This window comes from Phascolarctos cinereus, unplaced genomic scaffold (genome assembly GCF_003287225.1).
Source record: "Phascolarctos cinereus isolate Bilbo 61053 unplaced genomic scaffold, phaCin_HiC Scaffold_9;HRSCAF=440, whole genome shotgun sequence".
Classification (NCBI taxonomy): Eukaryota; Metazoa; Chordata; class Mammalia; order Diprotodontia; family Phascolarctidae; genus Phascolarctos; species Phascolarctos cinereus.
Window position 1 is genome coordinate 118,407,762 of NW_027556402.1, and position 17,044 is coordinate 118,424,805.

General features: G+C 39.5%; 1 protein-coding gene across 1 annotated transcript in view; it reads left to right on the top strand.

Annotated features, from left to right (window-relative positions):
* Positions 1-17,044, top strand: part of ELF2 (E74 like ETS transcription factor 2) — a 125,710-nt gene that overhangs the window by 1,371 nt on the left and 107,295 nt on the right. The gene's annotated exons all lie outside the window — the stretch shown is intronic.

The window sequence follows — 17,044 nt, forward strand, 5'->3', positions numbered from 1 at the left end:
TCCCCAGAAGTCGTTATTGAGAAAAGCTTAGCTGTTGCTTTATTTTGTTACAAAGAAAAGTCTTGCATTCCATTTGTGACAAAATCAAAGCTCCCATTCAAGTCCTTTATTATACTTTGTATTTTGAAAGCGCTTGCAGTTGGCCAGGTATATTTGAGCTTGTTATTACTATTCTAAATCAGTTGATATAAAACTTACCCAAAATCATTCAAAGTATAATTTAGTTTGAGTAGATTGTATGTTAGAAAAACACAGTATATAATCTCTTGCAAATGAATTTTATCCTCTCTAGCTACATGTGGGATTATATTGCATATGAAGGTAACTGCAAAATGTGTCTCTTCATGAGCTTCACAAGAGGGGTTGCATTGAGGGGGTGTCCTGAAGCCAGGTCCTAAAGGCTCTGGGAGAGCCAATTGTTAAATAAGATGATACAAATTAAGAGCTTGATTTATTGTCTTTTTGATTGTCTAGACTTAAGAAAGTGACAGAGAAAATGTTAATAATAAAGATTAAACTTAAAAGTGTGCTGGTTGTTAAACATTTACCAGCCCGTGCCTGGGTTTATCCCTGTTTGTGTTTATAACTAAAATTAAAGTCTCCAACAATTATCCATTATTTGGAATCAAATTTTTGTCATTTTATTTTTTTTATTGTTTTTTAAATTTTTATTTAAAATTTTTTTTTCCATATGCTTTTGAGTTGAAAATTTTTCTCCCTTTTTCTCCCCCCCACCCTCCCGAGGACCACGCACAATCTGACATAGGCTTTACATTTACATACCCATTAAACATATTTTCACATTAGTGAAGTTGTAAGTAAAAATTAAAACCAATAAGAGGAACCATCAGAAAGATGAAACAAAACTCAACAGAAGGTTAAAAATAAGTGAAGCGATTCGACTTCCATAGTTCTTTCTTTGGATGTGGACAGCATTTTCCATCCTGAGGCCTCTGGAGATGTCTTAGATCCAAATTTTTGTCATTTTATGAAAGACTTTTTAATGTAAATATTTTCTGTTGGGCACTAAGAGCATAAACTGAACCTAATGTCAATGGTTTTGGGGTTTGGTTTTTGTCATACAATTCACTTTTTTTTTAAAAAACAAAGATCCAGCTTCCATTAGGATGTTACAAATCCTTGGATTTTGCGCAATCATAATAGCAATACCCCTTGCTTTAGAAATCCCTTCTAGGGTAAATGATTTACAATTCATTAGTGCTAGAAAGGGCAGCTAGGTGGCACAGTGGATAGAGTGCTAGGCTTGAGGTTAGGAAGACTTGAATTCAAATGTGACCTCAAACACTAATTAACTGTGTGATACTGGCAAGTCACTTAACCCTCTTTGCCTCAGTTTCCTTATCTGCAAAATGACCCAGAGAAGGAAATGACAAACCACTTCAGTATCTTTGCCAAGAAATCCCCAAATGGAGTCACAAAGAGTCAGAAACTGCTGAGCAAGTGGAGGATTAGACACCTTTTGCTGTATTTCTTATAAAGTGACCATGTCAGAGTTTTCTTTCCACAATTCTTTATTACTATTGCACTTTTTTTTACTAGATTGCCTAATTTTCTGCTATCTCAATAAATGCTTAAGATTCTTCAGTCATTCTTAAAATAAAACCATAGAAGCTGAAAAATTCAAGGAACATATGAACTGATGCAGAGTGAAGTGAGCTGAACCTAAGTACCCCTGGGTTCTTAACCTTTTTTGTGTCATGGACTCAGGTGTATGCTACTTACCTAGAAAGGGACACAGAATAAAAACATTTTCTTCCCTCTTTTCTTGTTTGTTTAAAAGCTAAAGGCAAGATTTTACCCTTTGTTTTACATGTTTCTTTGTTTTTGTGAGTGCTTATTAGGTTCATAATATTAATAACAATAATAATAAACATGGTTGAGCTTTTAGATGTAGTTTCACTTTCTGAATGAAATTATCAAAAGCTGGATCTTCAAACTTGACTGACCTGAGTAAAAGTGTAAAAAAGGGTAAAAGTTAAAAAAAAACCAAACCCAACCCTCCACAAACCCTTTCTAGATGTTGGCAATAAATCCTTTAGGCCCCAAAAGCCTTTACAAAAGCTTATGCATAAACTACTAACAATAAGGGGAGACACAGAATTTTGACTCACCGTTTCCTTTATTTGTTCAAATAGTAAATGATCACTCCCTAGTTTAGGGTTTAAACAAGTACTTTTATCTTGAAGCTTGTGTTTTGAAGGTTTGGGACTACTAGCCTTAGCTCCAGCATCTTTGAGTTAGATGCCTTAGGGTTAGTGGCTCCGTAGACTTAAGGTCCATGGGCTCAGCAGGCTTTGATTCAGTGGAATCACTGGGCCTTGTGACTTTAGAGTCAGAGTTGGTGACTGGTTTCAGACTTGGGAACAGAGTTAGTGGTTTTGGGATCAGACTCTGTTCCCTTAGAGACTATGGTGTCAGACCTGGTGTTTTGGGGCCAGATCTGATGACCTTAGGGTTAGACTCAGTGATCTTGGGATCAATAGGCTTAGTCCCCTTTGGATCAGCAGACTTGGCAAACTTCAAGTCAGTGGACTCAGAAACCTTAGGGTCAGTAGGCTTGGTAACCTGATGGTCAGTGGTTATGGCAACCTCAGAGTTGGGCTTAGTGATCTTGGGACCTGGGCTTTTAGTAGAAACTTTGGAGTCTGGCAACATTTGGCAGCAGCCTTAGAGCCTGTACCTCTGGTGCTGGCCTGTGGGCTTGGTGATCTTGGGCCTGAGGAGCCTGGGCTTGAAGACATTGATGGTCAGGGCCTTGGTGGCCTCTGTTCATACATTGATGGCTTTGGCCTGCATTTTCTTCAATTCTTTCTTGTTAGGCTTCTTGTCAAAGCATATGTTTCTCAGAAACCTGGGGTCAGCTCCTTTCAGAGACTTTTATCTCTGTAACCTAGGTGTCCTGATGCCATTTCTGTGCCATTTGCAGGCTTGGTTGCGGTGGGTATGGTTCTTAGACTTAGCCCTTTTTCCATGGTGGCTGCTTGTGCTGTCAGGCATTCCTGGCTGTTCTCTTAATGTTCATGAAGCTTCTGTAGGGCAGGAACATTTTTGGTTTTGTAATTTTGTAATTTTATCCCCAACCCCCCAACTTTCTCCACACATATGTCCATTGCAGTGCCTGGCAACTAGTAGGTTCTTAATAAATGCTTATTGAATTAAATTGATCCCCAAATAACAAGAAGTATTTAAAGAAACTAGTGTATAGGCACACTGAAAATCATTCAATTTCATTTTTACTGGTAGGCCTTTTTCTCCTTTTCTCTCCTCTCTTTTTTTTAAATTATAGGGAATTGCTATATATTTAAAAAAATGTTTCAAGTCCCTTTGTAATATTCTTTGGAGTTAAAAATTCCTCCTGCATGTAGAGTTCATAGATATAAAACATACTCCCAACACTGATTATTTCTTGCAGACACTAAGGCTTCTGTATCCTATTTTATCTTTGCTCTTCAGTTCTAAAGTGCTTGACTTTGTGTATGCCCCCTTTCATACTCTGGCAATTCTGATGATTGAAAGGAGCAAAGACAAACATCAAATTTGCATACAAAAAACGAAACCAAAAAAACCGAACTCTGTGAAAGTAAGGCAAAGAGACAATGCCCTTAAATAAGGCTTTGTTTCTCATTTGCTCGTTTGCATATATCCAACAGGAAAATTTAGTTAATAACTAGGAACCTCCCCCCCAACTCTTTTATGGTTATTGGACAAATGTACATTTCCTGGTAATAGCTTGGACTGCACAGGTAAGGATTTGGTAAATATGCTAGTTAATCTAGAGTGAGGTCTCTCACTGAGGTAACTAACCCAGGGCTGACTAAGGAAGGTTAGTCTATGAAACTACCTCAGAGCCTGGGAGAAGAGAGGCTACACTTTGCATTATCGTCTGCTGCCTGGGAAGTAGAAACCCCTCTGAGCCTAGCCAAGGGAGTAGAAATAGAGAATGCACAAATACAAGGCTAAGGATCTCTGCCCTTTCTGAAAGATCAAAACATGTCTCCCAAAATGAAGAGTACCAGGCTAGCAGAGAAGTGGTCTGCAAATGGCCCTGCAGTAATGAATTGGCTTGGTCAGGCAGAGGAATAGCAGTAGAGTAACCCAGCTGCAGAACAGCCTTGCTGAGGAGCAAGGCAGCCATCTGTCCAGCACCTCAGTGAATGTTGTGAGGACTGGCTCTAAGAAAGAAAGGTTATCAAGGCCGGTAGCTCCAGAGTGGTGAGTTTCCCTGGCCACATGTGATCTCTACGCGTGACTCACTGCCTTGGTACCTTAAGGATGTGCCCACTTAACTATACCATAGACACTGTATGAATTGATAGAAGAGGTTTTTAGGTGGAATGTATAATTATGCTTGCTTTGCCTTTTGAATAAATACTTTTGTGGATATAAGGTCTATGTTGCTAAATGTTTAACAACTGGCTCTCTGGGGGGGTAAATAATGCATGCACAAAGCATTTTTAATTTTAATCTATATTGTTACCATTTTCTCTGTCCCTTTCTTAAGCCTAGGCAATCAACAAAACAATAAATCAAGTGCTGATTTGTAGCATTTTCCAATTTCTGAAGGGCAAATGATCACACTGGAAATTTAACAATTAGCTCTCACAATCCAGTTTAGCTGGCTCCAGCACATCGCTTGATATAACCTACTTTCTGAGGCACAGCAATTACAGGATGCACAGCAAGGGATATTTGGGGGGGGAAACTCCAGAGGCTATACATATAGTAAGGGACTAGCATTGGTGCATGGAGAATTCTAGGAAGAAGTGCACAGAGAAGTGGAGTTTAAGAGGGGTGGACAAAGTCTCCATCCTGAGAAAGAGGAACATGTACAGGCACTTGTTTCCTTTCCATTGCCTGCATCCAGAGGGACTGTGAGAATGAGCCACCATAGATGTGTTGCTAGCTATGTTATTGTGGACTGGATCCAGTGTGCGAGACAATTTTTCACTCCGCCTTTCAACCCCTGCTCCTGCCCAGTACTTATGACTGGCCCCCCTCTCCTATCTCAAGCAGGAAGCTCTTCCTGCTGTGAAGATGAATCACTAGCTATCAGACTTTGGCCTTGTTGATCATTTCCTACCTCCATTGAGTGTTCTGTTCCCTTTCCCTCCTCCACCCCTACTTTTTATGTTGGAATTCATCCTCCTTGATGCAGAAAAACTTTTTTAAAAATTTTAAAAATTATTTTGAGCATGTTCGACTTGTCTATGTGGTCACTTGGGGAGCAGCAGAGATGGAAGAAGATAGAATTGGTCTTAATAGATTCATTAAAATGCTTAATTCAGAGGACAGCCTGGGGCTAGAGTAACTGAGAGGACAATAAACCATCTGGTGGTAGCACCAACACTCACTTCCTCTTAAGCCAGCCCAAGGTAACCCAAATAACCCAGAGATAAATAAAGACCCGAGAGAGTGTCATATTTAAAGCAGTATTTATTCACTTCTCTACATGCAATGTGAATCTGAAGAGCCTGGGAGTAAAAATGAGAGAAGTATTGCATGCTGTGGTTTTGCCCTGAATGCTTCTGCCCCTGTTTTATTGCTGTTCATCTTGTCTGACTCTTTGTGACTCTGAGATTTTGTTGGCAAAGATACTGGAGTGATTTGCCCTTTCCTTCTCCAGCTTCTTTCACAAAGGAGGAAACTGAGGGAAACACTTAGGTAGTTTGTCCAAGACCACCCAGCTAGTAAGTGTCTGAGGCCAGATTTGAACTCAAAAAGATGAGTCTTCCTGACTCCTGGCCCAGTGCTTTATCAACTTTGCCACCTAGCTGCCCCTTTATCCTGTCCTACCCCTAGTTCTGTCCAATATCAGGGAGACATTGAAGCTTTATTACATGTACTACATACTTAATGCTGAGTTAACTGAGTCAGCAATCTAATCTGTCAATGGGAAGCAGAGCAGTGGGGACCCAGGAAGCTTAGAGTAGGAAGAGATGTTATTCCTAGAATTCTGAGTAGTTCCAACAGCCACCCCTTCTGGAGAATCCTAACTTGTAAACATCCTATGGATGCAGGTTGAGGACAGGCAGGCCCACAAAGAGAGAGCCAAGAGGGGAAGAGGGCAGGGCACTGGATGCACTTGAGATACTCTAACAGAGTAATTTCTGGAATTATAAGGGTCCTCTTCTCCCTTTTCACTACTCAGTCTTTGATCTTCGGGTCTAGGAGCCTTGCTATAACATCCTCTGTATTAGATTAAACCTTGTTCCATTTGTTTGCTGTCTTTAAGCCTTCTTTGCCTTGTAGAAGCAAGATTCCTGCAAATAAGTTCAATATAAAAGTTCCTAGATTGGTTTCTTTTTGTTGTTCTTTTAATTCAGAGGTCAGCTGGCAGACCAAATCCACCTACGACCTATATTCTGGCCCTTCTACTGAGAATGGCTTTTCCATTTTTATAGAGTGCCATGCGCGGAGATAGGAATATTCATCTTTCTGAGCTCAAATTTGGCCTAAGACACTTATTAACTGTGTGACCCTAGGCAAGTCACTTAATCCTGTTTGCTTTAGTTCCTCATCGGTAAAAATGAGCTGGAGGAGGAAATGGCAAACTGTTTCAGTATCTTTGCCAAGAAAACCCCAAATGGGATCATGAGGAATTACATACAACTGAAAAAGACCTCAACAGATTCTGTCTATGGAGTAAGATAAAAGCTGTCCTATTGCAATATGCATTGTTACCTTGAATGTTTGCAAAGTAACTGGGGCCCTTTTATTCACACCTGTAGAAACCTAGACATTATCCTGAGGCTCCTAGAAGAAACTGTGTAAGAGCAAAATGAGCCAGAGACAGAATTTTGGGTGTTGGGCCATGAGTTACATATAAAATGATAGGAAACATCACACATGGACCAATTTAGGGCCCTCTGCCACCACTCCCCAAAGGGCATAGTTACAGTGTCGTTGTTTTGTTGTGCTTAAGTATATCAAGAAAAGCAGAAGTGAGGCTATCCTTGAGTGTCTTTTGGGGAGAAGCACCAAGGAAGGCCTCACAGTGTTACTGCCATAATTCTTTCATTCACTATGAGTGGCTTCTCCAAGAATGCTATTGACATGACATTTTTCTTACTACTCGTTCACAATTCTGGCTGAAAAGGAGAATACCAGAAGAAATGTCAATCTGTGTCCTCCTGAGCTTGCAGGAGAGAAGATAACCCAATACAGCTCTCAGTGACTGCATAATAACTTAAACAAATATTCTCTTTCAAAAGCCAAACTTTCCACTTCAACAGCAGTGTGAAAAGATGGGAATCAGCCCTTATATTATAAAAAAGTAAACAAACATGGACTTTATTAGCACAGGGAAAAAAATACTTAAGTCCTATGAAGGAAAAGGGCACAATTAGAAGAAAATGGAACATTTGGAAGAGAAAATAGAATCTTAATATAATATAGTGTTGGAACTGGAAAGCATCTAATCCAAACTTTATGTTATGAAAGAAGAAACTGCATAGAATCAGTGAATGTTAAACTTTATAGGTCATTAAATCCTAATTTTACAGATGAAACTGAGTTCCAGGGAATCAAGATAACTTAAAGCCCATTTAATTCTCAGCAGTATCATTCCCAAGCTAATAAAACACAAGCACCCATTTCCCACATTTTCCAAATCCACTTCACAATTTCTAACCTATAAAGAAACTCAGTAGATCTAATAATACATGCCACCTAGACAATTCTTTAAGGTTTACAAAGCACTTAGTATATTTTGATCTTCACAAAAATCCTGGGAGGTAGTTAATGACAGATTTTATCTCGATTTTACTTACATATGAGGAAGAGCCTAAGACTGAGAAGCTAGGTGACCTGCTCCTTGGGACACAGCTAGTTAATATCAGAGACTGGATTAGAATTCATTTCTTGATGCAAGGAAGAACTTCCTAACAATGAGAGGTCTCCACAGGTGGAATGAGTTGCCTTGAAAAATCATATAATAGCATAGATTTAGACCTGGATGGAATCTCAGAAGTCATCAAGTCCAACCTTCTCAGTTTGCAGATGAGGAAACTGACCCAAAGAGGCTAAGGGATAATGGATTTCATTCCCCCTTCCTAGAGGTCTTCAAACAAAGGCTGGGTTACATTTGCCTAGTGTGCTGTGGAACAGTAGTGTCAAATTCAAAAAGAAACAGTAGACCACTGAACTGTGCGTAAGAATCCCTGCAGGCACATATTGACAAAACTCCATATTAACATTATCTATGTTCTACTGTATTTTTGCTTATTTTGTTAAATATTTCCCAAATATATTTTAATCTGGTTCCTCCACACTTGGCAGTGTAGCTGAGGCCAGCTGTGTTTGACACTTCTGTGAGAGTTTGCCTTGATCAAAACAGCAACCAAAATATGTCAGAAATGCATAAGCAAATGTTTTGTTCTCGTGTTAAAAAGTAGCTGGGTTTCAGTGCAAAACATCTGTTTTAGAGATTTTAGAAATTTTACTGAGATTGGGCTGCTTTTACAAGAAGTTTCCTGGCTGCGTGGATTGTAAAACTGTTACATATAAACAAAGGAAACAAGTACTTAAAATGTCCCTGTTGTGTGTTCACTTCTAAATATAAGGGGGAAAGTCTGAATTAGTATGGTATGTATGATGACTCAAATAATCTTGATCTTTCCTTCTCAGGATCTACTATTCAGGGAATCCTGAAACCTCAGAATTGAAAGGGTCTTCAGAGGCCTCTGAAGGTCTAGCCGGAATGATTTGAATAATGGTACTGATAATAGGAATGGGGGAAGAGAGGGATAAGGCAAGGTTGTGCTGCAGCCAGCTTGAACCAACTCGATATAGCCTATTGTTACATTTTCAGTATGAGCATTCACACCTTAAAAATATTGTTTTGTTGATTGTCAGGACTTAATAAAGTGATAGAAAAAATGTTAATAACAGATTAAACTTTTAAAACTGTATTATATACACAGTTTTTTCCTGGAGAGATGGTTGCTAAACATTTACAGGTACATCCCTAGATAAATCTACTTTTATTGGTGTGAGGTAACAGTGGGGACTTGCAGAATTACATATTCAGGTTCAGAATGGGTGTCCCATTGAGGTCAACTCATACAATGAGTTTACAGCTAAAGGGCTACATCAAGCTTCAATAATAATAGATGGGGCAGCTAGGTGTTGAAGTGGATAGAGCACTAGCCCTGGAGTCAGGAAGACCTGAGTTCAAATCAAACCTCAGAAACGTGCTAGCTGTGTGACCCTAGGTAGGTCACTTAACCCCAATTGTCTCCAGGAAAAAAACAAACAAACCCACAAACAATAATAATGATCTCTAATATTTATCCCTTTAAGGTTTGCAGAGTACTTTGTATTATCTCATCTGATCTTCACAACAACCTTATGAGGCAGACCCTATTGTTGTAATCCCAATTTTATAGATGAGGAAGGAAACACATCAACCCTGTGTTATTCCTAAGAAAGCCTTTTATAACTGACAAAGATCTTAACCAGCCCAAGATACAAGTTTATGTGATCTTGGGCAAGTCACTTAAACTCTGCCTCAGTTTCCTCATCTGTAAAATAGGGATAATAATAGCACCTATCTTCTAGACTTGTTGAAATATTTGGAAAGTGCTTTTTTTTTAATATAAATTTATTTATTTTTAGTTTTCAACATTCACTCCCACAAGTTTTTGAATTCCAAATTTTCGCCCCATCTCCCCCCTCCCCCCACCCCAAGATGGCATGCATTCTGAATATCCCTTCCCCTAGTCTGTCCTCTCTTCTATCTCTCTCCCTTTCTCTTATCCCTTCCCCTTCTATTTTCCTGTAGGGCAGGATAGACTTCTGTACCCCATTTCCTGTATTTCTTATTTCCCCAGTAGCATGTGAAAACATTTTTTTAAACATGTTTTTAAAACTTTAGGTTTCAAATTTTCTCTTCTCCTCCCTCCCCACCCTCATTGAAAAGGCAAGCAACTCAATATAGGTTGTATATGTGCAGTTATGCAAAACACTTCCACAGTAGACATGTTGTGAAAAACTAACTCTATTTCCCTTAATCCTATCCTGCCCTCCCATTTATTCTATTCTTTCTTTTGACCCTGTCCCTCCTCAGAAGTATTTACTTCTGATTACCCCCTTTCCCAATCTGCCCTCCTCTCTATCATCCCCCTGCTCTCTTGTCCCCTTCTCCCCTATTTTCCTGTAGGGTAAGACAGATTTCCATACCCAATTGAATGTGTATGTTATTCCCTCCTTAAGCCAAATCCTATGAGAATAAGATTCACTCATTCCCTCTCACCTTCCCCGTTTCCCCTCCACTGTAAGAGACTTTTTTCTGTTTTTTTTGTGAGATAATTTACCCCATTCTACCTCTCCCTTTCTTCTTCTCTGAGTATAATCCTCTCTCATCCCTTAATTTTATTCTCCAGATATGACCCCTTAATCTTCAATTCACCATGTGCCCTCTGTCTATCCATATACTACCCTAATACTGACAAAGGTCTCATGAGTTATAAATATCATCTTTCCATGCAGGAATGTAAACAGTTCAATCTTAATAAGTCTCTTATGATTTCTCTTTCCTGTTTACCTCTTCATGTTCCACTGAGTCCTGTATTTGAAAGTCAAATTTTCTATTCAGCTCTGGTCTTTTCATCAGAATGCTTGAAAGTCCTCTATTTCACTGAATGACCATTTTTTCCCCTGAAGGATTATACTCAGTTTTGCTGGGTAGGTGATTCTTGGTTGTAATCCTATCTCCTTTGCCCTCCAGAATATTATATTCCATGCCCTGCGGTCCTTTAATGTAGAAGCTGCTAAATCTTGTGTTATCCTGATTGTGTTTCCACAGTACTTGAATTGTTTCCTTCTGGCAGCTTGTAATATTTTCTCCTTGACCTGGGAACTCTGGAATTTGGCTATAATATTCCTAGGAGTTTTCCTTTGGGGATCTCTTTCAGGAGGAGATCTGTGGATTCTTTCAATTTCTATTTTGCCCTCTGGTTCTAATATATCAGGGCAGTTTTCCTTGATAATTTCTTGAAAGATGATGTCTAGGCTCTTTTTTTGATCATGGCTTTCAGATAGTCCAATAATTTTTAAATTCTCTCTCCTGGATCTATTTTCCAGGTCAGTTGTTTTTCCAATGAGATATTTCACATTGTTTTCTAATTTTTCATTCTTTTGGATTTGTTTTACAGTGTCTTGATTTCTCATAAAGTCACTAGCTTCCAATTGCTCTATTCTAATTTTTAAGGAAGTATTTTCTTCAGTAATCTTTTGGACTTCCTTTTCCATTTGGCCAATTTTTCTTTTTAGGGCATTTTCTCCTCATTGGCTTTTTGGACCTCTTTTGCCATTTGGGTTAGGCTATTTTTTAAGGTGTTATTTTCTTCAGTATTTTTTTGGGTCTCCTTTAGCAAGCTGTTGACTTGTTTTTTGTGATTTTCTTGCATCACTCTCATTTCTCTTCCCAGTTTTTCCTCTACTTCCTTACTTGCTTCTCAAAATCCCTTTTGAGCTCTTCCAAGGCCTGGGACTGATTCATATTTTTCTTGGAGGCTTTGGATGTAGGAGCTTTGACTTTGTTGTCTTCTTCTGGTTGTATATTTTGATCTTCTTTTTCACCAAAGTAAGATTATAGTCTGACTCTTTTTGCACTGCTTGCTCATGATCCCAGCCAATTACTTGAGTTTTAAACTCTTTGTTAAGGTAAGAGTCTGCTTCCAATGTGGAGAATGTACTGTCCCAAGCTTCAGGGGTTTGTATAGCTGTTTTCAGAGATACTTGTAGGGACCTGTAAATTTTCAGTTCTTCAAGGTGGTATGATAAGGGGTGAGGTGTTTACTCCTTTCCTGGCCTGTGACCACAAATACTCCTTTTTGTCCTGTAACTGTGAGGAAGGGTTCCTCTCCACAGCCACTCAAGCTCCACCACGCCACGTTCCTCCTCACCCAGCACTGCCGCCAGAACTGTGACCCAGATCCAAACGGGCAAAGCAAGAGATTCCTGCCTCAGCACTGGCAAAGAGATCCCTGCAATCCCTCTCTGATCAGCCACTGGATTCCCCCTCAGTCTGTGGGCCGAAGCTCGGGAAGCAGCTGCCCCCCCGCCCGGCCAGCTCTTGGGGAATGGAGCTGAAACCCCACCTTCCTGTCTCAGTACCGACAGAAACAGACTTTTCCCACTGACCTTCTAAGTTGTCTTTGGCATTCGTGGATTGAGGAGTTTGGAAACCTTCACAGCTGCCCCTGATTCAGTCCTCTGAGGCCTGCTCCAGGTTCGCAGCGGCCTGCACGCCCACGCCTTGCTGCGCTGCTGCGCTCCCAGCCCGGCGAGATACACCTTTCTGATCAATCATCCAGGTTGTCTTGGGCTGGAAATTTCTCACTCTGTCTTTTTGTGGGTTCTGCTGCTTCAGAATTTGTTTAGAGCCATTTTTTATGAGTATTTGGAGGGGTTTGGAGGAGGGGTCAAGCAAGTCACTGCTTTCACTGCGCCATCTTGGCTCCGCCCCTGTAAAGTGCTTTGCAAACCTTAAAGTGCTCTATAAACACTGCCTCTCATGGGTTTACTGCCTCACAATGTCTAACCTTTGCTTCTACTTCTAGCCTCTGGGACTAAGTAGAAAGCTCTTCAAATGTTTGTTTTTGTTTTGTTTTGTTTTAATGTTCAAATACCTCATCTTATCAGATCCTCACAACAAACTGAGATGAGGCAGGTAGTATAAATATTGTTATCATTTTATAGTTGTAGAAATAGAGGCAGAGATATGTTTAAGCATTTGCCCAAGGTTACACATCTAGTAAGTATATAATAATAATCCATATTTGTGTAACATTCATTTGGTACTGGAACCTAGATCTTATGACTTTGAGTATAGCATTCTCTCTTTCTTTTTACATCTTTCAATTTTTTAAAATTATGAACTTAACAAATGCCACTAAATATGAATGCTTTCCCTTCAAATATCTGAGAAGAGATCCCATCATCCCTAAGCCTTTTTTTCTGTAGACTAGACATTGCTGCTTCCTTCAACTTAGCCTCATATGGCAGATCTCAAGGGCCTTCACTTTCTTGATCTTCCTCCTCTGGATGTTCTCAGGCTTATGAACTTCTTGCCTACAACGTGGTACCAAGAACTGAACACAGTGATACACTGTATGTGTCATGACCAAAATTTCCCTAATTCTTTCTAATGTGCCTATCTTGATATAGTCTAATATTGCATAAGTCCTTTTGACTACCATGTCACACTGCTAATTAATATTGACTTTTCAATCCATTAAAACCATCATTTTCAGATGAACTCCTACCCATGACTCTCCCAGATTGTACTTTTGAAGATGACTTTTTTGAACCTAAGAGCAAAAGTTTGTAATTACATCTCCTAAATTGCATCTTATTAGAGTGTATCTAATATTCTAGCCCTTTAAACTTTTTTGTATATTTGCTCTTCTTTTGTCTGGTTCTTCCACAACTTTGTATCACAGGCAAATCTGATAAGCATGCCAGCTATAGGTTTATCCAAGTCATTGATAAAAATGTTAAATGTCAGAGGATGTAGAATGCCTCCTGAGACCTCTGCTAGAGGCCTTTGAAGCTTTTATCAAACTACTGATTGATTACTAGTCTGATATCTCTTCATTTTGTCTACAAGAATAGCATGACTTTGCCAAATGCTCTGCTAAACTCTAATTTACTCTGTTGTTCTGATATAGTAGGCTAGTGATCCTTTCAAAAAAGAGGAAATGAAATTACTGTGGGGCCTGATAAAGTTATGAGCAAGTGATTCCAGCTGTTTAGCCTTTACATACCAGATTGAAACCCCAGAGCTCCTGAACAGTAGTTTCAAGATAATAACCTCAGCAACAAGAATAATAATCATAGCTAGCATATATAGAGCACTTTAAGGTTTGCAAAGCACTTTCCAAATATTTCAACAAGTCTGGAAGGTAGGTGCTATTATTATTCCTATTTTACAGATGAGGAAACTGAGGCAGAGTTTAAGTGACTTGCCCAAGATCACATAACTAGTATCTGGGGCTGGTTAAGATCTTTGTCAATTGTAAAAGGCTTTCTTAGGAACAACACAGAACCTCAATTAATTCTCATTTTTATGCATCATGCAAATGACACAGAACTTGGAAAATTCCTCCACACACATTTTAGGGGGACCAGTCCAAGGGAGGAAGGACAGTGAGAATGTAATCTTCTGGGATAGTATGTAAAAGTAAAACTTGAAAGCAATACCATTTCGGTACTCTAATTCAAAGGATTATTCAAAGAAAATAGATCTAGATCAGGGTTGGAGAACCCACTGCCTTGAGGCCACATGTGGCCTTCTAAGTCCTCAATCCAAAACTAGTTTAGATTCAGCCTAAGGGCTTCACTTGAGGACCTAGAGGGCCACATGTGGCCTCAAGGTCACGGATTCCCCACCTCTGGGATAGATTGATTAAGTTTCCCTTACCTCTTGTACTTGCTCCTGTCCTCAATTTTCCTGAGACTGTGCAGAGAAGAGCTCAAGCTCTTCGTGCTGCAGGAAGCTTGTACAGAATGCATTATTTTTCTGTCCAGAAAAATGTGGAAGACTGTCTTCTAATATTAATTATCTTCAGTCACTCAAATGACTAATTAAGGTTGTATTTAGAAAGTTATTTTTGCAGGGTGAGAAAGCAGTCATGACTTTTACAAAAAAAAAAGGCCAGAGATATCTAAAAATACAATGTTATAGGCATACTATTATAATTCTCCCTTAATATTTTTAATGATTCGTAGACATATTGTATTGAGAGTAGCAATGACTTCCCCTTCTTTTCTAAGAATGTTCTAGATAATTTTCAACAAGTGTTGAAGCTTGTTTTCTTTAGTTTTTTTACTTCATTTTTAAAGTGATTTTAATTTGTTTCTCTCCAGAACCTGGTGCAGTCACTTGGCATAGTAGGTGCCAAATAAATATCTGATAGGCATTCATTTGAATGCCTTTCTGACTATTTACAATATGAACTTGCCTCAGAAAACAAAACAACATGTCAGTTAATTGCACAGCTATAGAGCTTCCCCATTAACTTACCCTCCAGACTTGGAATAGAAAAGGGAGACAATCCTAGACCACCCTAGATCTCTATTTCAATGAAGGTTTATTGATAATGTTAAAAGTAGAGGAAATTAGTCTGATTTAGTAAAACAAGAATGCTACAAAGTTGTTGGATTGTTTTCACTTGTGTCTGACTCTTCATGACCCCTTTTGGGAGTAGTTTTGCCATTTCCTTCTCCAGGTCATTTTACAGGTGAGAAAACTGAGGCAAACAGGGTTAAATGACTTGCCCAGGGTCATATAGCTCATAAGCATCTGAAGCTGAATTTGAACTCCCGTCTTCCTGACTCCAGGTCCTGCACTCTGTCCAGAGCAGAGGCAATCAGACTGATGCAGTATAAACAAAAATGCTACAGAGCAATCAGTAAGTTTTCACCTTATTTCTTTAATGTTGAGGTTAACAGCTATAAAAATAAGTCTTATAGATATATATTAGTTATTGTGGGTTGCTGAGAAAACTAAAGCAAGTTCATTTTGTCTGTAGTTCTCTATCTTGCCCCTAACCTGGTTTGCATTGCAGCCCCTACCCTGTTTGCTACCTTCCTTAAGGTTTCTGAAACAGCAAGGACAATCCTATTAGGGTGGGGTTACAAGAGTAATAGGGGATGGGGTATCCCTTGATTAGAAGGACCTGTTGTTGGAGCTAGTAACAAGAAAGGCTGTTCTTCAGGTTAGCTATCTCTTGTAACCTTACCCTAATAGATAGGATCAGGCAGGGTCAGCTGGGAGGCAGGCCTCTGTTTGGGGCAGGATTTGAATTCAGGTCTCCCTGAGTCTGGATGTAGACTTCTTTCACTACGTCACCCAGCCGTCTAGTTGTTATCATATATAGATATAATATAATGGAAGCCATGCCATTTGGAACATGGGTTTTGCTTCATGGGGATGGGAAAGCAGTTTGGCTCCATACTAAAGTATGACCCTATTTCCCCACCCTATGACAGGTCATTGTATTAAAAAGGATTCAACAGAAGCCATGAAGAAACACCTATTTAGTAGATCTTAAAAGGCATAACTAGACCCTCAGGGACATGGTTCTTGTGTGCTGACCATGAGGACTCTGCTAGTCTGTCTCTGTCTCTGTCTCTCTCTCTCTGTCTCTCTCTCTGTCTCTCTGTCTCTGTCTCTCTCTCTCTCTCTCTCTCTCTCTCTCTCTCTCTCTCTCTCTCTCTCTCTCTCTCTCTCTCTTTCTCTCTCTCTCTCCCTCACCTCCCCCCTGCTGGCTACTTCAATAAGGAAACTAACACACAGGCTGCTTAGGTGAGCCTGAGCCTTGACTGTGAACCCTGAGCTGCCTCTTTTGCTTTGTGTTTATTTACTTGAGCACAGATAACCAACCTTAGGAGTTTGAGGATTTGAGACCTCTTGGGTCCCTCAGCTGGAGCAGGAAGAGTTTTCTGTAACTATACCTTTCTTTAGAGATGATGAATGAGCCCAAGCCATGTATACTCTTGGAAGAAGATTTAGCTGATGAGGAAGCTACTTGGAAAATGCAGAGCTGAGATAAAAGTGAAATAGCTGTTTAGGAGTCTCACAAAAATATTTGATGTTTTTGTGGTAGCAAACTCCTGGGAAAGTATGATAGAAGTTATAAGTTACTGTTTTATGTTTTAATTTCGAAAATATGTGCTAATGAGTCTTGTGTTTTTATTTTTTCTTTTTTGTATGTGGAAGAAATTAAAATGTCCCAAACTTGATCTGTTTTGTAAACTGAGTACCTTTCTAATCCCTCTTGGATAGACCCTAGATATCCCACAGACTTCTCAGAATTATTTCCAAAACACAGCTCATTATCTTTCTTCCTCCAAAATGCATCCTTCTGCTGAAATTCCCATAGGGCACCACTATCTTTCCCATCTCCAAGGTTCACAATTTCAACTTTTGTCTTCTACTCTTTATTCTCTCTCACTCTATATATTTAGTCAGTTGCCAAACGACCTTCACAAGATCTCTCACATCTGTCCCCTTCTA